This window comes from Saccopteryx leptura, chromosome 2, assembly GCF_036850995.1.
Source record: "Saccopteryx leptura isolate mSacLep1 chromosome 2, mSacLep1_pri_phased_curated, whole genome shotgun sequence".
Classification (NCBI taxonomy): domain Eukaryota; kingdom Metazoa; phylum Chordata; class Mammalia; order Chiroptera; family Emballonuridae; genus Saccopteryx; species Saccopteryx leptura.
This window is the reverse complement of record NC_089504.1, coordinates 317,630,820-317,657,141: the sequence shown is the minus strand read 5'-3', so window position 1 is coordinate 317,657,141 and position 26,322 is coordinate 317,630,820. Positions and strand designations below refer to the sequence as shown.

General features: G+C 39.7%; 1 protein-coding gene and 1 non-coding gene across 2 annotated transcripts in view; one reads left to right on the top strand and one right to left on the bottom strand.

Annotated features, from left to right (window-relative positions):
• The window catches only part of CNTNAP2 (contactin associated protein 2), a 1,312,105-nt gene that overhangs the window by 1,190,223 nt on the left and 95,560 nt on the right, over positions 1–26,322 (bottom strand). The gene's annotated exons all lie outside the window — the stretch shown is intronic.
• Positions 6,602–6,677, top strand: TRNAV-GAC (transfer RNA valine (anticodon GAC)). Its single transcript has one exon. It is a non-coding gene; the product is annotated as a tRNA-Val (tRNA).

Sequence of the window (26,322 nt, the reverse complement as noted above, 5' to 3'; positions counted from 1 at the left end):
TTGCCTCCGTATGTCCAATTAAAAAGATATACATGGCTTTTAAGGGGGGGAAAGGCTATTCTTAACATTCATAAACCCATTAGTGGAGTTCAAACTTTCTGACAAATTGTTGCCTTGTTATATATATAATACTATCAATCCGAGAGAGAGAGAGAGAGACAGAGAGAGAGAGAGAGAGATTGATAACCTTCAGAATCACAGTGCCTTGCTTTGCTTAACTTAGAGAGTCCAGGGAAGTGTAAAGCACAGACCTTCTTCCTGTTGCACTGCACTGAGTAGTTTCCTTAGAACTAAAGTTTAAATAAACATTTCTACTAGAATGATTTTACAGAGTGCTTTTGCTGTATTATAGTCAATAGAAACAACTGTTAAAATACCAAATATCAGGATACTATGAATTGCATATGAAGGGTTTTGCACCCCCATCTGGTTTAAAAAAAAACTGACAATACAAAACTCCAATTAGTTTAAGTATAAGTTATCCCTGACAATAATAGATGGAGGAATGGAGGGAGGAATAGAGGGAGGAATGGAGGGAGGAATGGAGGGAGGAATGAAGGGAGGAATGGATGGAGGATGGAGGATGGAGGACAGAGGATGGATGAATAGATAGATGAATAGATGGATAAACAATGAATATGACTGCTCTAGTGACTACAACGTGCTATATTGATTGTAATAAGTTAAAGTAATCACAACAATAACAAAATGGGAGACCTGACAGAAGGCTATTCATTGTTTAAAAAATATGTCAATGTTAGCTCAGAGACTAGAATGTAAATTGGCACAGGACACATTAAAAGTACAAAACTATCAAATGAAGCCAAAGAAACAGACCAGGAAAACAGTATGTAATTACAATTACACAGAACTACTCCATTTTTATCTCTAACTCTTCAAAGAGGACAATGTTATATCCATGCACTGTGCAATATCATTGACTCCTTCGCATTTGAAGAAAAAAAACGAGTAATCATAAATAATTCAATTCATAAAAACTACTGATAGAAATTCAATCTCAGTTCAATACAGTATTAGAATAATATCAACATAAATAATAGCTTCTGTGCAGTGGGTAACAATGATAGGTAATTTCATTTTAATTAAACGTCAGCATGAAAATTCTATTCATATTTATCATACTAACAATGCAGACCATGTACTAAAAGAACCCAAACAGCTGCTTGAATGTGGTGTTTTCATTTAGGGATATTGTACCTGCTGGCATTCTTATTAGGTTTCACTCGTTTCGGTACTAAAAATACCAAGTTTAATCTCCGACAGAGTGAGTGATACTATCAAGCGCAATATGAGTTAAAGATACACAAAACCGCGCTGCACAGTCATTACCCAGGAACACAGTAGTACTAGTACTGTGTTCACAATTCCATGGCAAATGGCAGCCCACGATAGTGCTTTGACTTGAGTTCAGATCGTCAAATTATAGCTCCCCTTTATTATTAGAAGTCTGCTTTAGAATCAGCGGGAGGATCCGGTACACTGGGAAATGCTCTGAGTGTTAGTAGCCGCAGTCGGGACCACTGGCCCCAAAAATACTTCACTGTGCATCAGAAATGCACCCCCATGCTCTTGTTTGTGGGGAGCAGTTTCTGCTTCATTTCAACCCACACATATTCAACCAGGAACCCTCTTCAGGGCACAACCTACACACACACACACACACACACACACACGCATGGCGGCTTTGACAGTGCTCTTAACACAAACCACACCCTCTGCAGACGCAGCAAAGTACCTTCTATGGCTGTCTCCCAAATTCAAATAGGACATGTTTCTAGGATTTCAATGATCAACAGAGAAATATCTTCACAGCATCTCAACCAAAACAACGCCCCCAGCATTTCCCATGGTGGCACAGCTGTTCCTTCTCACTGTCTAGTTCTCTCACCCGGAGTCAGCATTGAAAATTAAGTCCTATATTAACATTGGGTGCAAAAGAGAGTCTGATGGTTTGTCTTTACATTAAAATACATATTTTTTTAAAATTGAGGGAGGCTGACAGAACTGCTTATGATGAAATATTAATCTCATGATTGTTTTATCTTTGAAAATCAAGAAATTCAATTATGCCCAAGTCTGTCCTTTCCTTTTTGACTCCACCCCCTTCCTGGTCATCTCCATTCTCGTCTCCCATGACAACCGCCCCCCCCATCACATACACAAACACATGGTGTTGGACACAGTTGCCCCCACCTCTGAATCCTGCATAGCATGATGGTATTTTAGATTATAATTTGCACTTAGTGGTTTCAACCCGTAGAAGCTAATACTCTTGAGGGCAAGACCCACTCACAATTACAACAGTGTTTGCTAGACTAGAAAATTGATAACTTTGGTTGGATCCCAAATTTATGATCAAGGTCGTACCTATATTGGGGAGGGAAAATTTCTTCACCTCTTTGAATATGAAATGTGTCTCTAGTGATGAATATCTAGTAACAGAAATAGAGTCCAAGGCTATCATAGCCAAGTAATGACAACAGTAATAATCATGAATAATTATGAGATAATGAGGATGATAAAGAGCTCGCTATCTATAAACTATGGTTGTGGGAACGGTGTGGTATGGCCCACGTTTCATCTCCGCCCATCACTCAGAACTTGAGAGGCAGGATGTCCTATTTTTGAGTGTCCTGACTCCAATGTCAAACTGCCTTGTCAAGCCCCACCTCCGACATTTATTAGCTATGCAATGCTGAGCAAATTACTTAGCTTCTTTGTGCCTCATTTTCTCCTTCCATAAATTTTGGAGAATTTTGGATTAATTGAGTAAATATGTGTATGGCACTTAACAGTCTGTCTGGCAAAGAATAGATAACTACACACATTACCTATTAGGATTTTTGTCACGTAATAGGCACTTGGAAACTGTTTTTTGAGTCAGGGAATGCATGAACCCATATTAAACCATTCTGACTAACTTAGCTGAAAAGTTACATCACTATGTATTGCCTTCCCTACCTGATGGGTATGGAGGCTGACATGTTATAAGGCTTTCAATTCTAGAGAGGGCAACAAATTAAGCACCTGAGACTGAAAGAAATTGGGTATGTTTAAATTTTGTATCCTTTTCTTTTGTCGTGTCACAAAAACTCCCTATTATGCCTTAATTATTTTTGCTTTGCAGAATACATTCATCCAGCCATTTCGTGATTAGCTGCACCTTTCACTATCCTCTGGAAACAAGCCCATTCCCACCACAACCACATCAGAACTACTCAGGACAATGTTCTCCGACCGCTGTGCAAACAGGTTTCCCTTAGTTACTCTTCGCCGAGCCCTGAGTGCTTGCTTGCCCAGAAAGGAAACTGCTGGGGAGGAAAATGGGGGTAGGACTCACAACTCGACCATAATCACCCCATCATTCAGCTGAGAGGACACTTATCCTCAACCTCCATCACAACATCGCCTCAATTTTCTTGGCTATGCCCACAACCAGCACACAGGCTGTGTGCCCTCTGGTGTCCGTGTTTGTTCCTTCCAGAAAGATCCTAACACATTCGTGGATATACGAACATATTTATTTTGAGATGTCCCACAGAACTCTGGGCTTTTATAGGCATTCAGCCAGAGTTCCGATGATACCAGATAGATTTTCTAAGTGGAACAGAGATAAATAAAATTCTACTAAAAAAGTGGGAATCTGAGAGAGATCATTTTTCTTCTATTCCCAAATTAATCCTGAGTCAGTTTTCCTGTCTCTCGAGTTAAGTTGGCATAAAGCACAAAAAAATTCAGAAATGTCATTAAAATCTACTACTTCTGCCTCTAAATTACACTTATTATATATAGTATGTAACTTTGATTTTGTTGACCTGGAATATTGGGGTCTTCTATGATCTTAAAGAAATGTTACCACTGAAGTGCAGCTTCTTAAATTTTATAAGGGATGGATGTAATTATTGCCTTAAATAGCATGTTTATAAAATCCAGGTTAAAGATAAACATCTGAATGGTGAACTACATGGATCTGGATATAAGCACAGAAGTCTGTAGATCAAGTTTTTAAATCACTTTCATAAGCATTATAAAATCCACAATACACTTCCTCTTTTTGTCTTAGCTGTCAAGAAACTCAGAACTTCACTGTGCAGTAAGAACAGACTTCATGTAGAGTCCTGATGGCTTCCATTTCTCCTGTTGCCTTTCTATTAGTGTCTATTTGATTTATTTCTTAATATCTTATGATGCTACACGTGCAGCATGGAAGTCTCTAAACTCTGTCTCTTAAAGCAGGTGAGTGTAACTTTTAAATAAGTAAAGGCATTGTGTGCGTTGTTTTTTTTTAAAATAACTTGAAACTATACGGCCAGCCTAAAAGAGTCTAATTATTTTTCTCCATAAAAATCAACCAGCCATTCAATCTCTAATATTAAAAAAATATGTAACAGTTTTTACACTATGGGACCCTCAAGAGAGTCTGTTTTTCAGGAAACATGTTCTTAAATTTTAATGTAGCGGCACTCTCCAAGTTGTATCTATTTAGTTTCATGCTCTCTGTCTTACACATTGATTGTCTTGCTTATCCAGTGGTACCAATTTCCCATTGGTTAAGCTCACAAAAAAAAAAAAATGCTTTCATTTCCCCACATACAATGTTTGCAGAATTTATTCGCTAATCCTTAGATCCTTCAGTAATAAAATCAGGCCACTTGATTTAAGGTTATGGCCAAACCATCATGCTTTTCTTTCATTACTGTTTGAGTCAGAGCACCTTTCTTTCTTATTTCTCTACACTGAATTCTTGTAGCGTCTTCTTTACATACCGACTAAGAGCTTCATACAAAACCTTATTTTACTTTCAGCCAAAATTAGTCCAAGTCCTCATCTCACCCTTGGATAAACAGAGAGCCTTCCAGTCCTCTTTTGAAAAGAATCTCTTTGCATGCCAGCCCTCTTGTGTAACATGGTGGATTCAACTTCCTAACACCAGCTTATGTTATTTCCATGTTCCAGTCTATACAATGGCTCCTTCTGACCTGTCTTATTGGACTAAAATTACACCCACCCTCCAGTCAAAAGTTCAAGGTCTGCCCTATCCTAGACCCATTCTTCACACCTGACCTTAGTTCCCGCCATCACAAACTTCCACCTGTCTTGAATTCTCTTTGGGTAGCAACCACCATTTCCCTTTGTCAAATTCCTGCCAGGTAAATCCCCACATCCGTAGATGCTTTTCCTTATAACTGAAGTAAGAGTCCCATTTCCCTCCATCTATATAAAATCTATGCGTCCTTTAAGGCTTAGTTTAAATTTTACTTTCTCTGCATTTGGGGACTATACCAGCCTCTAAATTCCCATTTGTTTTGATTCTTTTTTTTACTACATAATAATAATATTGGCAATAACAACTACCATGTACTTGTGCACCAAAGAGTTGCGCTTAAAATACTGTGCACACCATTTCTTTTCATAGTCACGCTAAAATGTTGCAGTAGAAAATATTACCTTCCCTATTCTACGGGAACTGCAAGCTAAAGAAATCTACCTGAGTTCAGACGAAGAGCTGAGGGGCCAACCCACGTCAGGCCGGGGGACACGGACATGTTTCCACCCGCCTTCCAAGTAATCAACACGCAATTCCACTTTAAGAGGTCGGGTCACTATCTGTCTCACCTCCCAATCCTGTACTGTGACAACTAACTACCAAAGAGCAGAAATGCCCAACCTCCTGCCTTCAGTGTTGAAAAGGCATAGAAAAACCTTGTTTTGACACAACCACTGTGGAGCAAACATTCAGGCAGAGGTTGTAAGAAATCAACAGATGAGGCAAGGGGAACAACAAAGTAAAACTCAAGTCCAAATAACCTTACAATGCTAGCCCGGGACAGAAAATTGTGTCATATTGTAGTAGCATCAAACCCCTCAGAGATTCAAGCACAGGAGACTGGAGACCCCACAATCACCCCCAATTCTACCAGTAAGAGATGCCAAGTCCTCCCTGAGTTGTTCTTGAATTTTTGCCAGGGTGAGCAGCGGAGGGATTTGACTTTATGATGATAGTTGAGTTGCTGACATGCTTCTTGTAGGCTTGAGTGTCTCACCTTCTGTGAAATAGTAAAATAAAGTAAATCCCCTTCTGTAAGCATTTGTGAACAGCACAGATCTTTTGAAGATCTGTGACGAGAGACAGAACAGTAACAGCAAGCCGACATATTCTCCTGGCACACCAGGGCTTTCCACAAAGTCCCAGACTTCACCTCTCCCATCACCTGCCTCAATTTCTCTCTCCCTCCGACTTCCCCTTTCAGTGGCGGAGCCAACAATTCCTCCCCTTAGTGCACGGAAGAAGCATCCTTTCTTTTGGCACCTTGATGGCCACTTCCGTTCACGTCAAAGCATCTCACCTCTTAGAACTACGAGCAGTTTAAACATTAGAGAAACCTAAAAGCCATCAAAATTGTGTAGTAGGCATTTCAAAGAGACGCTCATACAAGTCATAACTTGATAGTTACTACCTGTTTAGAATCCATGTAAAAATCTACTGAACTTTACACAGCTTGTTTCTGTCTCATCTACCGCTCCTTCTCCCCCCCCCCCAGCATGTGTTCTGGGTCTACCTTTATTCTCCTCTGTGCAGGCCCTGGCCGGTTGGCTCAGTGGTAGAGCGTCGGCCTGACGTGCAGAAGTCCTGGGTTCGATTCCCGGCCAGGGCACACGGGAGAAGTGCCCATTTGCTTCTCCACCTCCCCCTCCTTCTTCTCTGTCTCTCTGTTCCCCTCCCGCAGCCAAGGCTCCATTGGAGCAAAGATGGCCCGGGCGCTGGGGATGGCTCCTTGGCCTCTGCCCCAGGCGATATAGTGGCTCTGGTTGCAACAGAGCGATGCCCTGGAGGGGCAGAGCATCGCCCCCTGGTGGGCAGAGCATCGCCCCCTGGTGGGCAGAGCGTTGCCCCCTGGTGGGCGTGCCAGGTGGATCCCGGTTGGGCGCATGCGGGGGTCTGTCTGACTGTCTCTCCCCTTTTCCAGCTTCAGGAAAAAAAAAACAAAAACACTTATTCTCCTCTGTGCTACTTACCTGTGCTCCTCACGGGCCGTCTCCATCTAATTTCTTTGTCCGGGGCTATTGTGACTTTATCTGTTTTGGTCACCTACTCTTCCTCCCTTTTCCTGTTTCTAGTCTCTCAAAGTCACAATAAAATGAAATTAAATACATACCTAATAGAAAATGATTAGCTCAATAAAACTTTATGTCTTTAATATAATTTCTTTAAAAAATCAGAAGCTACCCCTTTCTTTATCAAGACATATAGAATATGAACACAGATATATTAAGAGATCACACCGATAGAGCAATGATTCCCCATTTAAAATGCTTTTCTGTGTTTCTATTTACATACCAGTACTGAGAAGTGCTACAGGGAACACATGACGTAAACAAGATATAGTCATTCCAGAAAAAAATTAAACAGCCTAGCAATTGAAATACTTTTGCTTCTTGGCTTTTACTATATTTTAAAACATAATACGGAAGAAATATATTATTCTTACAGTTTCTATCAATATTGGAATAACTTTCTAGGAATATATGGAAAAAACAATAAAGTTGCTAATCTCTGTCTTCTCTTTATCTTAAGGAATTCAATCCTTTGCTGGTGTACTTTCTATAACTAGGTGAAATTTTTATGATTTGAAAATTTAAACTTTAATATATATAATTTTACTTCAAGCATGCACTTTTTAAAAAAAAAATCTTACCCAGATCTTGGCAGTTTAGACTTAGGTGCCAGGACGATGAATGGAATAATAAGAGGTCACATTCATTTGTAAAGTGTGTGTTGTAAATGAACTCCGGATTAATTACCCAGGCAAGGAATAAAGGGGTGGGGCATAGCCACACAATAGCCACGTGGATCAGAGAGCATCTGCCCCCAACATCACAGCAGATCCCCCAGGCCACCTCCTGAAGTCTGACTCCGCAATTCAGAAGGGCCAGGGAGTACTAGCAGTATACTCAACTGAAAAAAAAAAATTGCGTTGCTCTGTAGCCAAGAAAAGTTAAATAAGGCAAAAGGAGATAGTTCACAGAGATCGCTTTTCCCGTTTTTCACGAGAAGTTTCTGTTCTCGGGACAATAATTCCAAGGTTTCTAGAGTGGGAACGCGTGAGTAAAGACTTAACATTTCATGGCTCTGGGTATAACTGGGAAGCTTTGATTGGTTAAGGACACTTAGGACGAATGACTAAATGTTCAATTCAATTTTGCTCAAGATACTAGGCATATGAAGCCATTAACCCATATTTAAAAAGTGCTTCTCCACTTAGTGATTTTGCTGAATAGGCTGGCAGCTCTCTCCTCGCTAGCCAGAAGGAAAGCCCAGTCTAGAAAGAGTCGGAATGATGACATTTATATGGGGCTGATTTCTCTCTCTCTCTCTCTCTCTCTCTCTCTCTCTCTCATCAGGGAAGTTGGAGAACTCTTTCTAGTAACTTAACCAATGACCCTTCCCATCACCATGTTTTAGTTGCTTTGTGTAGAAATTTTGAAAGACCCTATTTTTTAAAAGAGAGGCAAAAGACTGAAAAAAAATTATTGAAAGCTTAAAAAATTGCTGCATTTTTGTTGCCTTTTAAATTCTTTTGAAATGACGTCTTATTTTTCCTTCTATATCTGAGAGTATATTAGCAGCCATCTTTTTTTCAAATCAGAGAAATCAGAGGAATAACAAACCCACAAACACCAAGCAATATCAAACATATAAAAGAACAATACAAAATAAAACATCGGCATCAAAAGCTACATACTTACAGACCTACAGTGTATATGCCAACACTTAGTTACCAAGGTTTGAAACTGTCTCTGCCTTCGAACCTTTGTTGGCTGGGGGCGGGGAGGGTGGGGGTTAGCTAGCTTTTTCTATAAAGGTCCAACTAGCAAATATTTTAGGCTTTGCTGCCACATATGGTCTCATGGAAGCCACTCAACTTTCTGAAAGCAGTGTAGACAATGCATTAACAAGTGAGCATAGCTACATCCCAATAAAACTTTATGGATATTAAAACATAAACTTTATATGGTTCCCATAAAATATTATGTTCCTTTAATTTAAAATAAGTCATTTTAGAAAACATTTTTACAAAACGTTTGTATAAAAACAGCACCTGGTTGAATTTGGCCTTCAGGCTGTAGGCTGCTACCACTTTGGTGCCCAGCATTAAAAAAGGAAAGTTTTTTTTTTCTTTTATGATTCATATTTCTACATAATATTCTCTATCCTCTGAAGTCCCATAGACCTTTCTCTTAGGAAAATGTTAAGGATTTATTGTCAAGTGTTTATTTCACACAAAGATATTTATCACTGGCCATCTTAGTATATACTTGGCTCCAAATGGATGTAACTGTTTCCAGGAAACGGGGGGAAAGCAGAATGAAATGGAAGCAGAATGAAACGGAACATTTTGTAGTTGACAGGGGACCTCTACTATAATATCCTGCTGCTTCCATTTCAAAAAGAAGTACGGCAGTATAAGAACAACAGTTTGCAAAGCAACCAGTATAGTATTAATAAAAGCAATCCCAACTGGTTAGCTACACTGTGACAACATTCGCAGCACAATTCCCGCAATAACAGAAACAGACCACAGAGACAATGAACAACAGGCTGACAGCTGTCAGAGGTGAAAGAGGCTGGGGGGCTGGGAGAAAAAGGGGAAGGGATTAAGCAAAAAACAAACAAACCCCAAAACCTCATTGATTCAGGAAACAGTATGGTGGTTACAAGAGGGAAAGGGGATGAGGGAGGTGGAAAAGGGTGAGGGGTAGGCGCTGGTGGAGGAAGATTTGGCTTGGAGCAGCGGACACACTGTGAATGTAAAGATGATGTATTATGAAGTTGTATAGCTGAAACTTATATAATTGTATCCATCAGTGTTCCCCCAATCAATTCAATTAAAAATGTTTTCAAAATCTGAGTATATGGCAGGATACATAAGGGTGCTATATGTTCTCATTTAAATGAGCCATTAAACTCAGATCAGTAGTCTAAACTAACACGAAGAAACTGAGACAGAGGATTTAAGTAGCCGGCCCACAAGCAGAGTTTCAAGCCCAGTTTTGTTTTGTTTTTTTCTGATTCTAAGATAAATGCTCTTTTCCCTCTAAATTGACTCCAAAGATGGAGGGACATTTATATACTCTCAGAGGGAAGGAAAAAACAAAGCATCTTCGCCTCTAGTTCAAAAGTAATTAGTGACAATGTCATTGGAACTGAAAGTGTTTTCTCTTCATTGATAAATAATAGACATCAATACGGAAACAGTTCCACTCTCCATGAGGATCAGGCATTAGCAGCTAAGCTTTCTAAGGAGCCAGTTTACCAAGCAGAAGTGGCCTGCCTATGTATCTCTTAAGTTCTGCAACATGTACCTGCTTTCTTGTGCCTGACGTTAGGGCAGCATTGGCTTGTACTTGGGTTAAAAGTGGTATTCATGTCCAAGTTGGAGAATCGAAGTAGATGATGTCTAAGGTTCATTGCAACATACTGCTTCCTAAACGGAGCCATAAAGTCATCCCTAACCACCCCTACATACACTTTTTCCTCTCTCCTTAACGTATATATTGGTTACTACATTTGTAATTACTAGTTATTATAGATTTAGAATCTTAAGCTTTTCTTTCATACAAAAGATGAAAGTCTTTTCTACCAGTAACCTCCCAAGTTTATCATATAAAAAGCATTCATTCATTTGTTAAAATTATGAGAACAAATAAGCACAAAAGTAAAAAAAGAAAAAGAAATAGTAGCAGTTCATGTTCTATTGCCAAACATAGAATATTACAAATAATAAAATTAGGGCCCTGGCCAGTGGTAGAGCTTCGGCCCAGCATGTGGAAGCCCCAGGTTTGATTCCCAGTCAGGGAACAGAAGAAGCAACCATTTGCTCTCCCTCTTCTCCCTCCCATCTCTCTCTCTTACTCTCCCCCTCCCACATCCATGGCTCGAATGGCTTGAGCAAGATGGCCCCAGGTGCTGAAGATGGCTCCATGGTCTCCAACTCTGGGGCTAAAATAACTTGGTTGCTGAGCAACAAAGCTATGGCCCAGCCAGGCAGAGCATCTCCCAGCAAGGACTTGCCAGGTGGATCTTGGCCAGGGCGCATGTCGCTACCTACCTGCTTCTCACTTAATAATAATAATAATAATAATAATAATAATAATGAAATTGGCACTCTTTTAGAATACTGACACAAACAAAAATTAATTTTGTACTAAGGATTTGCCCCTTCTTATATGTTTCTGCTCCAGAACACAAAATGAGATGATTTTCTATAATGAAATATATTTTTATTTTTATTTTTTTTAATTTATTTTTTTTTTTGTATTTTTTCTGAAGCTGGAAACGGGGAGAGACAGTCAGACAGACTACCGCATGCACCCGACCGGGATCTGCCCGGCACGCCCACCAGGGGGCGACGCTCTGCCCACCAGGGGCCGACGCTCTGCCCACCAGGGGGCGATGCTCTGCCCCTCCGGGGCGTCACTCCGTTGCGACCAGAGCCACTCTAGCACCTGGGGTAGAGGCCAAGGAGCCATCCTCAGAGCCATCTTTGCTCCAATGGAGCCTCGCTGCGGGAGGGGAAGAGAGAGACAGAGAGGAAGGAGAGGGGGAGGGGCGGAGAAGCAGATGGGCGCCTCTCCTGTGTGCCCCTGCCGAGAATCGAACCCGGGACCTCCGCATGCCAGGCCGACGCTCTACCACTGAGCCAACCGGCCAGGGCCTGAAATATATTTTTTAATAAAACATTGTGGGAGAAAAATTGTCATTTTCTTATTAAAGAAGTAAATACAAATAAAGACAGATTTCAAATAATATTTGGAATATAAACGCTCGAAAGGCCTACTCTTACCTAATACTTAATACTTTTGTGGGCAGCCGGACTGACACTGATTTGTAGCTTGTTAATTTTACACTACTCTGGTGAATAATGAAAATTAATCAGGACAGACTTATTTATATATATATATTTTTTAATTCATTCAAGGTTTTTAAATATATATGTATATATATATATAAAATGAATCAAGGCAAAAGAAAAACTATATTAAGGATGAGGGAAAATTAAACACAGTCCATATTTTAACTGTCCATTTCATTCCCATGATTGCATAAAATAGGTGACATGCCTGGGATGCAGCTCTCAGCATCCTACCTTTTAAAAAGCTTCATGTTTTCTTTCTTATTTTATTGATTTTTTTTTTTTTTTTTTTTTTGTATTTTTCTGAAGTTGGAAACGGGAAGGCAGTCAGACTCCCGCATGGGCCCGACCGGGATCCACCTGGCATGCCCACCAGGGGGCGCCGCTCTGTTGCAACCAGAGCCATTCTAGTGCCTGAGGCAGAGGCCATGGAGCCATCCTCAGTGCCCGGGGCAACTTTGTTCCAATGGAGCCTTGGCTGCAGGAGGGAAAGAGATAGAGAGGAAGGAGAGGGGGAGGGGTGGAGAAGCAGATGGGCGCTTCTGGCCGGGAATCGAACCCGGGACTCCTGCACGCCAGGCCGACACTCTACCACTGAACCAACCGGCCAGGGCCTATTTTATTGATTTCAGCAAAAGAGGAACGGAAGTAGAGAAATAAAGACAGAGACAACGAGACAGGAACATCGAGCTGTTCCTGTATGTTCCCTGACCAGGGATCAAACCAGCAACCTCTATGCTTCGAGATGAGGCTTTAACAAACTGAGCTATCTGACCAGGGAGAAAAACTTCATGTTTTCAATCAAATTAGTATGTTGTACCATTAATCAATTGCCAAGTACATTATAAATATAAAATCATGCCTGTCTTACTTTGTTCTTTAAGATTATTCTTTCCAAAAGGAGAGGGGAGAAAATCCATATCGATTTGAATGGGAACAACCAGTCTTTTCATCTTATGCTTCATCAGTACCCTATTCACCTAAGTGCGTGGTGAGGGCTGTGGCTCAAAGTGCATTACACCTACTGTTTGCCTTTACACTGTGGGCAGGTGAGAAGGCTGATGGAATTACCCATAGTTTCTCCAAAGTGCAGTAGCATTGACAATTTCCCGACTCGATGAACACGTGATGTTTACACTTTCTCGTGAAAAAGCTTCATGCATTCATTCATTCATCCTACAAATACGAATAGCCTTAAATTCATTTCATTTTTCAACTACTTATTCTAAAATCAGTAAAAGTAACATCGTTTCTTTAGCTTTTCCAAACATATGTGCACCCCACTGGTTAAACCAAAAAAATATAGGTCCTCTATCACATAATTAACTATATTGGAACAGATTTTCCAAATCTAATAATGGGGGATATTTAATATAATTAAAGTGTTTGTACACTACTATTTTTGTACTTTTCCTTAAGCAAATATAACATTAAAAAAATTATAGGTGTCCTTTTCCAGGTAGGATAACAGTAACTTTTGACACATATCTATCATTTTAAGGTTCAAATCTGGAACTGTTTTCTCTTTTTACATCAACAAAATCTTTCATCCAATTCTGGTGAATCTAAAAATAGCTCAGTTTGAGATCCTTGCCACATCCCCTTTCTATGGTCAATAAATGCACATGAAACTCCCCATCTAAGGCAGGACCTGTGGAATCGTATTTGCTAGTTGGGAAGCACAAGGTCAGAAGTCACAAACTTAGAAATAGATTAGCATCTGCTAGAACCTGGTCGCTGAGGCTTCAGGCTCTCCCTCATTCCTCCATGTCAACTCTGAGGTAAGAATGAGTTGGATAATAAGCCCATATCTTTAGAAAGGAGAACTGTGAAGAAAAAGTTAATACGACGGCTTTAGGACCCTGGGAAGAAGAGCCCCAACAGGCCACCTGTTAGGTTGGCAGGCTTATCTGCTCCTGGGCACCTGCTGAAGTCACCTCCACCTTTGCCAAGTGAGCCTTCTAACGCTCATTCCATGTCCCAGGGGGGACGCCTACTTTGAAGAGATATTTCCCAATATACCTTAAGTGGCTGAATTCATCTTAAGGCCCAGAAATTGTTAAACTGATCTCCTGTGACTTTCAGCAGTATGAGTCAGCCCCCCTCGGGGTGAACAAATTTTGTTCTTTTTTTTTTTTTAAAGCTAAAAGAGTAATTTCAAAGCAGTTTATCCTTAAGGGATACAGCGGCAACAACTGAAATGATCCCTTCGTCCTCACATGGTCTTTCTTTAAATTCTCATGAATGTTGCATTTGGCTTTAGGTGACTCTTAGCGATACCTGTTGTTCCTACTGAGATGTTTTGTTTGCTTCAGGTGGGTGTTCTCATCGCCTGTGTGTTTTCAATGGTGTCATCAGTCCCACTGCCTGATGTTCTGATGGTCACGCAAAGGCGTAGGGGCTCACGTTGGGTAGAGATTGAAAGACACTCACTAACCACAGCGGGGGAGGTGGACAGTAGTAGTACATTCATGAATTACTGCTCTGTTCTGCCAAGGTAGACGGGGTCAGACGACCCAGGCTTTTGAAGTTACATAAGGATTTGGGCTCTTATCCCAGGAACAACAGGAAGTCATTCAGGATTGTTAGCAGGGAGTGACACATCACATTTTTATCTGAAAAGATCACTCCGGCTGAGCATAAAGAATGGCTCAGTGTCCTGTCTAGAAAGCAAAGTTCTTAATAATTTGGAAATCGCCCGGAGGAACAGCAAAGGAAACAAAGTAGGCTGCTCTGTCCCTCAGAGAAAGTGGGTAAGAAATACAGAAAAAAGAGAATGGAGGAAAGGCTATAAAAGTTTCACGTAAAGATCTTTCTTAGTAATAGTGAGGATAACAATTATAACTTCCATTTACATGATGTATTTTTTTTAAATACTTCTCATCTATGGCCATTTGCATATGCCAAATTTTAGGTGCATTTCAGAATTTCAGACTTTTGTCAAATTAAAATTTCTCTGATGAAGAATAATTATTTCTATAAAAAGATGACATGGGTTAATTGAGATACAGTTCAAGTTGTATTACTGTAAAAAGTATCAAAGCACATCTAAGTATATACTTACTGTAGTGCCAATCAAAGTCCAATGAGCTGTGTGTGTGTGTGTGTGTGTGTGTACGTTTAATCTTATTTATCTAAAAACTGCCTGAAAGAATAGATAGATAAGTTTAGCTGGGACAACTTTCATAAAGTATAAAAATAAAAAGGTGGAATTAGTTCTGGACAATTTTAAATATTTTCAAGACACAGTATTTAACAGTGTAGTATTCAGGCAAGAATAGAAGGGCAAAGTAGTAAAATAAACTAGGCAAGAAATGAGACATCAAATACCTAAGTATCAATAGGACCCTAAATAAAAAAGAAAATATAGGAAGGGAAAATATAGAAAATGCTATGAAATGACATTTCTAACTATTTGGTATTTTTCTATTTATAAAAGTGAAAACTTTACCCGGGTTCGATTCCCGGCCAGGGCACACAGGAGAGGCGCCCATCTGCTTCTCCACCCCTTCCCCTCTCCTTCCTCTCTGTCTCTCTCTTCCCCTCCCTCAGAGAGGCTCCATTGGAGCAAAGATGGCCTGGGCGCTGGGGATGGCTCCTTGGCCTCTGCCCCAGGCGCTGGAGTGGCTCTGGTTGCGACAGAGCGATGCCCCGGAGGGGCAGAGCATCGCCCCCTGGTGGGCGTGCCGGGTGGATCCTGGTCGGGCGCATGCGGGAGTCTGTCTGACTGTCTATCCCCGTTTCCAGCTTCAGAAAAATACAAAAAAGAAAAAAAAAAGTGAAAACTTTAAATATCACAGAAATAGTAACTTAGAAATTAAAAGTCCTCATAGCTCATTCTTCACGGACTTGCATGATAACATATTGGTATGTATGCTTCCAAATTTGTGATTATAAAAATATTACTCTTGTCTTTCTAATTTAAGTTTTTCATCTATTTTTTCCAGTTTTTAGAGAAACAATTTAGTTTTTGTCTAAAAATAAATTATTGCAAAATCGATTTAGCCAATCTCTAATTAATGAACATCTATGTTGTTTATAATTTATCACAACTAATAAAATGCTTTAATCAATATCTCTGAGCAGGTAACTTTGTAATTCCTTAATTATATCCATATTTCAATAGCATTATTAAAATTTTATTAGAACTTTCAACTTAAAAAAAGTATTATTGTTCACATTGATGAGAAAAATAATTTGTTCACAATTGCTACACATGGAAAAGACTTAAAAATAATAAATGGTTAAAGAGGAACTAAAAGTGGCTAACATGCCAGAGAATTTTCATGAAGTGATTATCAAAGAAATACTAATTTCAGCCTTACACTTGGCAAAATTAGTTTACATTCTTTTAACAAACTAATATGCACCATGATCTTTAAAATGTTATCAATCAATAATTACAAATATATGAACAAGACATGAGCTGTTTAAATAAATTCATGAAAAATATGTAAATAAAGTTTGATATAATTAATAAATACAGGATAATACAAAAGTAGAGCTATCATTTAAAAATTTATATATAAACAGATTGAAGTAATTATACTAACATATTGACAAGCTTTGAGAGTTAGCAATATGATTTTTACTTATGCATATCTTACGTGTTCTCCCCCCCCCCCTCCAAATGTATTTCTGTTCTAAAGGAACAGCATTTTTTTAAAGACAAGGATGAATGATTTCTCCCTAGTCAGCTTCTATATATTTATATTATTAAATATTGGCTTTTCAAAATGAACGCAGAACTTTGTTGTAACAGGATGCGGTTTTTGCATTAATGATATAGCACAGGATTGCAATTTATACCGTAGCAATCTTCATCATCTGTTTTTAAGAACAAAAAAAGAGTGGTTCTCGTTATTCAGAGTAAGTGCAAACAGTGATTTACTACAGCTTTCAAAAGACAACGACAACAGGAGTTTCTCAAGAGGTTTCTATCCGTTTCACAACATCCTTCAGGAGGTTTACAATCGTGTTGTTTATGAGATGTGTGAAGAACTCACACGCGCGAACATCCCTTGTTCCTTCCCTTGTGGGCCCAGGGAGAGCCTCTGAGGATGAAGAGTTTTGGAGTTATTTAGGATTTCCTACCTTTAATCATCACATATGTTCAGGCTACAGCTGCGTGACATGTCTGTCCCTGACCTCCTGGTCTACACCTACGTGGACACCGGACGGGAGGAAGATGGCATTCATCTATTCCCTCTCACCTCGATGATTATTTTTAGCACTGTAATGAAAGCCAGCACCCACCAGAAATATTGATCACTTCAATTTCTTTATCTTCATTCCAGTCCACAGTCTCTGTTTATTAGATTTCTGCATCACCACAAAATAAGGTTAATCAATCACTATTTTCTGCTTTTTGCTCATACTGTCAGGCAAAATGATACCTTCAAACCACACCAAATTGTAATTTATGTATGGGTGAAGACGCTCTCCTGGCCATCCGTCCGCACACAGGGGCACACACGGGGACGGGCACAGCCTAGAAACATGACAAATTTATGGACAAAGGAATTAAACAGAAGCCATAGGTATTCTTTTCTTCTTTTAATTGGTGGGATGAAAAGAGATTAAAAATAAGGTTATCTCGGTTTTGTTGGATTACTTTAAACATCTAAAAAAGTTTTCTTTTTCATATCAGATCTAATGAGTAGTCTTTATACTAGATGTCATATAGAGAGCATTAATTCAAATTCCAGAGAAAAAGAGTAAAGCGCTTTCTCTATCTTTTAAGACATGGGGAATTTCAAACGTATGCGTCATCAGAAAAAATCAGGAGAGAAATGCGGTTGATCACATCAGCCATCTAAGAAGGGGCAACGAACTAAAAGAATTTCAAGTATATCTTGAGTTAGTATCCCTGAAATAATCTCAGAAGAGTGGCACTGCATCCACCCAGAGCTATCGTCATATCACAGATATGAATGTTCTAACCCACTGACAACAGCAGTTCAGTGCCCTCTGATTCTGTCTCCCCCATGTGGCCGTAGCCTGGCGCCCTCAGGGAGTGAGATGAAAAACCCAATGATTGCATCTGCTTTAGGGCTTCCCTTTTCTCTTTTCTTTTTCTTTACTCCCCCCCCCTTTTTTTTGTCTTGTCCTTCCATCTCTTATTAGTCAATTAAAACGTACCTACCCAACGTTTCACACATGCTAGAAATAATATAAACTTTTCATCCAGGCAACTTTCCATGAAATTTTAAGCTGGACCAGGAGTCCTCTGAGGCATTTCCTAGCATCCTGTACTTGTTGACTGCCTCGGTGCTCAGAATTTTAGATCACGATTTTCTGCTCATATTTCTTGGCAAACTGTGGAAACTTTTAGGAAATAATAGGAAGTTTTCTGTAAGGATAAATCTAAACTCAGGAAGTGCCTGACGTGTAATATGTTCTATGAAGATTACCTGTCTCCTTTAGAAGGGATGCTTTGCTTCACAGATACATTTCTGATTCTAATTTGGCTTTCCATGTAGTTTTCTAAGGCAGGAAACAGTAGGTATCATTATTTTGGTCCTCTTAACAGGTCTAGTTATCACTGCAAATTAACAACATGGCATTCTGGTAATATATATTTGTCTCGGGGAATGTGGTTAGCATGTGTGTGCTCATCTCCACTGGTGTCCAATGGACATTTGTGCAGGAGGAGTCTTGGTGGGGGCCCGGGGAGGTGCTGTCCTGTGCATTAGAAGATATTTAGTAGCATCCATGCCCTCGACCCACCAGATTCCAGTAGCACCCTTCCCACCTCTTATGACTAACAAAAACATTTCCAGATCTTGCCAAATATTCCCTGTGGAGAAAACTGTTCCTGGCTGAGTACCACTGCCCTAAAGAGCCATTCAGGCAATCTGGATGACTGAATTAGGCAAAATGGAAAAGACGAAACCTCTGGTTCTATAAACAAGAGTCCTGCATTAGCATTACTTAGACTTGGTGTGCCAGATGGAAGTCCGTTTCCTGGTTGCAAATGGAGATCCTCAGGTAAGAGGGTCTGGATGCTCCTATCACCCAATGCTTAGGGTCTTAAGTGAGTCCCTTCTGTCATCCACAGACAACTGGTCAGAAAGGGAACAACAAAGCTTAATGGGAAATTTTGGCTCAATGGCTCCTATTTCTCAATTGAGAGAAGAGTATCTTGAAACACGGAGGGTCTTTTGCGCCAACCTAGAAAAAGAGCACTTTCAAATAGCATTTTCTAGGCGTTTTACTTTGAAAGTTTGTGTGCATGTGTATGTTGTGTGCAGGTGCAACCACACAAGTGAGTTTGCCTTGCTTTTCGGCTTTAGAAATAACTGTTACAGAAATGTACACTGAAGCCAACTCCTTGCAAAACACATCTTATTTAGTCCTCATTATATATCAGCTTTTATACCACCAGCCTTCCATGTTCAGTGTTTTCATTCATGGAGTAATTTGCCACTCCGAATTCAAAAACAAATAGGTACTGTTTTAAAGTCCAAACTGACATGGTATTTGCTGAGGTCGACTCCTCATTCAGCTAGCTAGTGGACGGCCACTGGTACCTGAAGTCACTATTTGTAGCATTCTTCTTGAAAAACCTATTACTTGAAAGATAAAAATACAACCTTGTAAACTCTAAGTGTCACGAACGTTCACGATGAGGATTATGAACATATAACACAAGGACAACGTGAAAAATCTGATCCTGAATTTCCACCAGGCAGTCAGCTGTATCCAGTACCTGATCCAACCTCAGGCACAGTGCGCACGGCCTCCACATCCAGGCTTTCTATGAGACTATGTAGTGTCAGAAACAAATCCACACGGAAGCCAGGGATTTAAAATCACAGAGACAAATGGCTCATGAAATGCCAAAGCGCTCATCATCACTGCTGCACATCACAGGTGTTGCAGGTGAATGCCTGTGTTCCGGGAGCACTACCTAACAGTGCCCCCTTGGTAACTCCCACTGCCCGCAGCGGGAGAACCACCGCTTAAAAAGAACTAAATTTAAAAAAGAAAAAAAAAAAAGAACAAGAAAAGACCCGCCTTCTGCTTAAAATGTAGGCAGACCCTTGCAGGAAATTCTTTTCCTTTTGATGAACAGCACACCTGACCAAAGAGATTGCCTACACACTTACTGAGACAGGTGTCGGGATGCCCACCTGCACTGCCCATCTCTCTCTCATTAAGACCTTCTTCATCCATGGAAAATGGACAGATGCTTGCTCTGCCCTCCCCTGCAGTAATGAGCTGGAATCACAGATATAACCAAGCATTCCCTGGTCTGGTGAACAAACTGCACGTACAGATCACATCAGGGCCCATGTTCCTCCAATGGGCTGATGAGTACATCTGTGGCGTCATTCAAAGCCGCCTCGGGGTGGCCCTGCCGTCTGGTCTGGCCTCTTTGTTTGTGTTCTCGTAGCATCAGACACATTGCTTTCTTTTATTCTGAGACCGTGGCTTCCAACTCACAGAAGAGTGAAAATTCCCCCGATATTCATCTGAGAACTCAGCTTTGGAGTAATTGGCCTCCGTGGCAATTGTCAATACCCATTTCTTACACTCTTACACCATAGCAACGCTGCCCTGCGAGGCAGCGTTGGTGTGCGTGACATCAGCAGCCTTGTACCTGGTACAACCTGGCTTTGTCTTTTCAGGAGCCATGTGTCAGAATTAGCTGACAATTTTAGTAGATCTTTAAACAGTTAGTATTTTTGACATTTGTGAAGTATAGACTATATGTTAGGCATTGTGGCTAAGCATATCACATTCATCAGTGATGTGGCAACCTTTTTACACCTGGGGACCAGTGAAAATAAGAGAATTATTTGGGGGACTGCTAAGGCAGAAATCACCCTGACCATAAGTGAATTCAACTAAGATCATTGGGTCTACAATCTTCATACAACATCGGGGTGGTTAACTCTTCCATGAACCGGCATGAAATTTCTAGTGGACCAGTTGGTTAGAAAACACTGACATACATCCTTATTTCATTTAATATCTACAACAGTTATGTGGTAGGGACTCTACAACAAGCCAGGGTCTTACATCTAAGGATTGAATTTTTTCTTATCTTTTAGCAAATTCTAGTAAGTTCTTTATATTGGAATAATACAGGCATTTTAGAACGTTTACAGATATGGATTTTATTCTCATTATCATCTATGAAGATTAAAGACGAAGCCATTGCCCCAGTCCGCAAAGGCAGGAACTGCCTCGTAGAGTTTTGAGTGAAGGGACTATAGTAGTGGGCGGGCCTTCCCTAAAATCCAGACCCGTTCACCGCACAGGATAGGCTCTGATTGCTGCTCTGCTTTGCACCGAAGAAAATCTCCTTGACCCGTAAATTTTACAAAGACAATTTAAGCACGAGCATCCCATACCCCAAGAGAACGAAGGCTTGTGCTTACCACTGTGATTTTCTTCTTGAGGAAGATAATCAAACAAAATATACCACCAGAATAAATAAATAAAACCTAAAACCGAACAACTTTAACTGAAAGAGTTATGAGGTACATTTCTTTTTTTGTTCTCGTGAATTCTTTAATATGTGATTGAATTAAAAGCATATATTGTATTTAAAAAATTAAAAACTTATAAAAATACTTTTCATGATGTTTCACTCTTTATCAGGTCCTGTGAAGCTAAAGGGTTAATGGAATTTAGTTAAGAATGAGAATATGGCAGAAAGCAATAAAACTGTTTTAAGTATTTTGAAATCATTTTAACTGTCTTGCAAACATTAGATACAGCAAAATACTAATCTTGTGATGTTTTTGTACAAAGTACTTGAAACCATATGGAGCAATCTGACCCTGTTGAGATGGAAATAGAAATGAAAATGTAAGTGAAATACATGAAAATTGCTTGGTTTCAGGCTGAAGTTTGGTAATCAATTTGGTCACAATGACTAAATATGGCTTAAAACATCCTGTCAGCAAAGGTGTTAGATGCTTGTGAACCTGTGATGTCTACTCAATTAATTGAAAAGCAAATCACAAGATAACACATTCTGAGAAACATTCAGAAACTGCCGCTAAAGAATAATTATAGCGGGTTTCACAATGTTTTTTAAAGAGCAAGTGTTTTTATTTGACTCCAATTAACTTATGCATTTTTATTGTTTACATAATCATCTTCTCTATTAAACTGGAGTCCTCATATCTCCATTTATTTTTTTACCCAGAATTTACCCAGGTGTCTTGCACATATTAGGTGTTCAAGAAATGTTTGTTGAGTGAATGAATCTCTCTTTTCTGATCATTGAGTCTTCAAGATTACTAAACTAATAAAGTTAACTATGTAGCAAGTGTGAAAGAATGGTCTTCTCTTTATGACCAGTAAATACGGTAAGTTTGCTACCACATTAAAAATCTGGATCCGAACGACTGTGTTTTTACAGAACCATTTTACAAAATGTATCCTACAGCCTTACATAATCTAATGACAGAATAATCGATTTAACCCATAAAATCAGCTCTAAAACAACACAGTTTCAAAATATGAAAAATTGTTTAAAAGCCATCTTCTATATTATAGTTATTAATGTGACTATTATTGATGATCACTAAAGCAGCAAGTAAAATAAAATGGATTAATCATAAGAATTATAGAATTCTTTATAATTAAGAAATTCTAATTCTCTAGTCAAGAGATTCTAAGTAAAAAAAAAAATAAGTAATTGTCAAAACCAAGTGAAATTCATCTATTTTTTGCAGAACAGGACATCATTTGGTAGGGGCAGGGACACTTACTCCTCACATTATTCATTTTATCCCAAACTCATTTATTCACTGAGTCTATGATGTGTCGGGCACTGTGCTAAGGGCTTAGGGACGAGAGTCTCTGATGTATGAATGCGGAGGGTCTTCTTCTCTTGCACGGAATACCAAGGACCAAGTAGTCTGTGCTGTAGGCAACAGGGCGGAAAATAATAGGGTCAGATTTATGATTTAAGGATGACCGCTAAGTGACAAGGCGGAGGATGGAGTGGGTAACAGGCCGGCTAGAGAGAGAAAGGTCAGTCATAAGACTGGAAATGGTCCAAGGAAGGGTGAGATGAAATCCCAAAAAGAACAGAAGCCATAAACACTGAAAGAGGAGACAGACACAGAGGCCAGAAGAGGTGACATGTCTTGAGTCTCCTGTCTTTTACAAGGACAGCAGCACATAAAAGATGTGTGAGACCAGAGAGTAGGAGAGGCAGAAGCAAGCCCTCCTGGGGAATGGCTGCAGTGACACGGAGCTGTGGCCAGCGGCCAGTCAAGGCTGCCCCTCACCCTTCAGACAGGGATCTGATTGGCCATGCGTGCAGACACCAAATGCTAACTATCGGAACAAGCAACAGCAAGCGTCGGAATGTGTGGACAGAGTCTGTCGAAATTAATTATGTTTACATTTGTTTAAGTAATGGTTTAAATGTGTATACCCTTTCAGTTGTGACTTGAAGGGTAATTCTCTCCTCCCTAATACTTGATCTCAGCACAAAGACCTCGAGAGTAAAATACAGTATTACTGTACTATGGTTTCCTTTCTTTTTGTAAATCGAGATATAATTGACTCTGTTTTTCTCCAACTGTGAATTATGGAATATAAATCTTGGATCATTTCCCCAAAATGAAATCCATAATACTTTGAAATGAGATTTAAAATTTGTTAAAGATCCAATTTGGTATCCCTTCTTGGCATGCATTAGTGTACCTATGCCCACCTATGTCACATGTCCCTACCTTTACACACTCACTCATCGATTGTCCACAGTATGACAGTCTTTTGCCAGATGCTATGAAGAGTTTCTATTCAAGCTGAAGGCTTTGATCTCCTCATGAACACAACAGCTTTAAATTACTCTATTCTCATTCACTGTCATATAGATTTCCACAACTCTTCTCAGTGGTATTTCAGCTGAGTTTCACACACACACACACACACACACACACACACACACACACCAAAACACAGGTGGGTTGTTGAACTATCCTCTTCTTGTGAAACTTTTGACTAATCAATAAAACAAGACTCTCTGTGTAGATAATGCCCGTGCTACTGGATATAAAATACAATATGAATTTGACTTTTGTGCCATCATGAAAGAACATGAACTGTTTTTCCCTTTTAATTCTATCTGAGAAAAGAGCTAAGTGAACCATCTCTTCGGTAAGACCCCTGTCTGTGGGTGTCCCTCAAGGTTCAAACTTAAAAAGCAAACCACCTTCTTCCACCTAGAAGCTATTTCGGAGATGGATGTGGAGAAACAGATACAGACCTTGAGAGAACTTTGGAAGGAGTGAGATTATAAGAGGCCAGGGTATCCAAGCTAAGGGACAAAGCAGCCATGCACCTCCAAGTCAGATGGGGTCCAGGGGTATTTTTATGGTGGTTGTTCTTTAAATCCTGGGTTGGTGGGGAAAAAATGGAGGAAACAGAAATGATCAATAAAGGGGCCACCACCAGAGACCCTTAGGTGTTAGCAACATTCACTTATTGTAGAGAGTTATGTGATTTCATAAAAGTAGCATTCAATTATTTTTCTACACGATGTATAGGGCTTCTTTATATAGCCTATACTAGTACTTTGTGGTTTCTTCTTCTCTCAAAGGTGCCTTAATAATAATTAAGAAATAAATTACTGAACCTTAAGTATGTACAATTAATTCATCAAACTTTCATTTCATAGGTAGCGCTTTTTGTATCCTATCAAATAAAACTTTGCATGCCCAGAGGGGATGAAGCTATTTTCCCATGTTTTCTTCTAGAAATGTTACTGACTTGGTTTAAACAGTTAGTTTATTCAGCTATTTTAATTAATTTTTGTATGTTGTCAAATAGTGATCAAGATTCATTTCTTTCCATAATGAAAAGGATGATCTCGCCCACTGGAGTGCAGTGGAGATAAGTGGATAAGAAGATGGGTAGATAGGTAGTTAGGTAGGTAGGTAGTTAGGTAGGTAGGTAGATAGGTAGGTAGGTAGGTGGGTAGAGACATAGATTCATATATTTGAAACTTTGCAGATGTTTCTGGACTTTCTGCTCTGTTACAATGTCCTATATATTTCTTCTTAAGCTGATTGGTACACAACTGTTGTAATTATTGCACACTTATAGTAATGCTTGCTGACTGATAGCACAATAAAAAAGCTTTGTTGGTGTTGTGGTTTTTTTCAAATGAATCAATTAAATTATCCTGTTCATGGCGAAGATCTATTGACTGACTTGTAGCACCTCCAGTCAGTTGGTTAACTTTCTATAGGATGACCGTAAAAGATGGACATTGAGTTCTTTGGTCGTGAGAAGGGCTCTTTGTAGGACAAGGGCTACAGCTGATGGCAGAGGATGAGACTTGGCAACACCACCTTGTAGCAGAAAGAGCAAGGGTAGCTAGAGAGCTTCACCTGCATCTGCGAACACCAAAGACTCATAGTCAGATCTCTCCTGTTTCCTGGGTACCGTATCCTGTCTCTTTATTCAACACGAGGCAGTGTTAAAAGTTCTCCAAGACTTTATTTAGTGTGAATGCCTTATTATTGTGTTTAGCTGGAGCTCTGAATAAGACACAGTATAATTGTGATTAAGAACAAAGAAACAATGTGGTACTATGAAGAGGACTTATAACCACCACACCTTAGAAACTAGCTTCTTTTGCTTCAATCATCTCTGTGAACACAAGGACTACAGCTTTCTCGTGTTGCGATTCCTAGATGCTGACACGAGTTTGTTAATCAAATGAATAAATCCCACTGCATGTAGTCATTAGGACTCCTTGTATGAAAGCTCTTTTCTATTGTAATAATCTATGGAATATCTGTTTTAGAGAATTTGTACACTCATAGTGGGGTTTTTTTCTATAGTATCTATGATTTAGAGCTTTTATTCAATTAGCACCTGTAGTAGTTTCAATCCAAAAAGAGAAGACCATGTAAATATGAAAATAATACATGGCCCAGTTGTAACTGGCCTCTAATTGGTTACCTTTCTCTTTGGGGTAACTTAGAGCAAGTTTCAGTGCTTTATGTAGCATGACCTGTTATATAGATATTGTGTATCTCACAAACCACGATGAACAGAAGAGATTTAAATGTGCATTTGCCTAAAAGGTGGAGGGTGCTAGGTACAAGCATTTCCCTCCGAGAACGTCCTCCTTTCTCTGCTGCTATACCCACCCCCCTCCCTCCACTCCTTGATCTTTTTCATACAATGCTGTTTGCATCAGTTCAAATCTTCTAGTTCTGTTTTAAATATCCAAACAGCTATCACCTTACTGTGTTCAAGTACATGAAAAGCTATTATATTGCAAACAACTTTGCACTCAACTAGAAAAATCAACCGAGCCACCTGGAGCCATCCTTCGAAGTGTGTGTCTATGCAGGTGGTGATGAGTTGGAGTCTGGATATGGTGGGCTTGTGAATA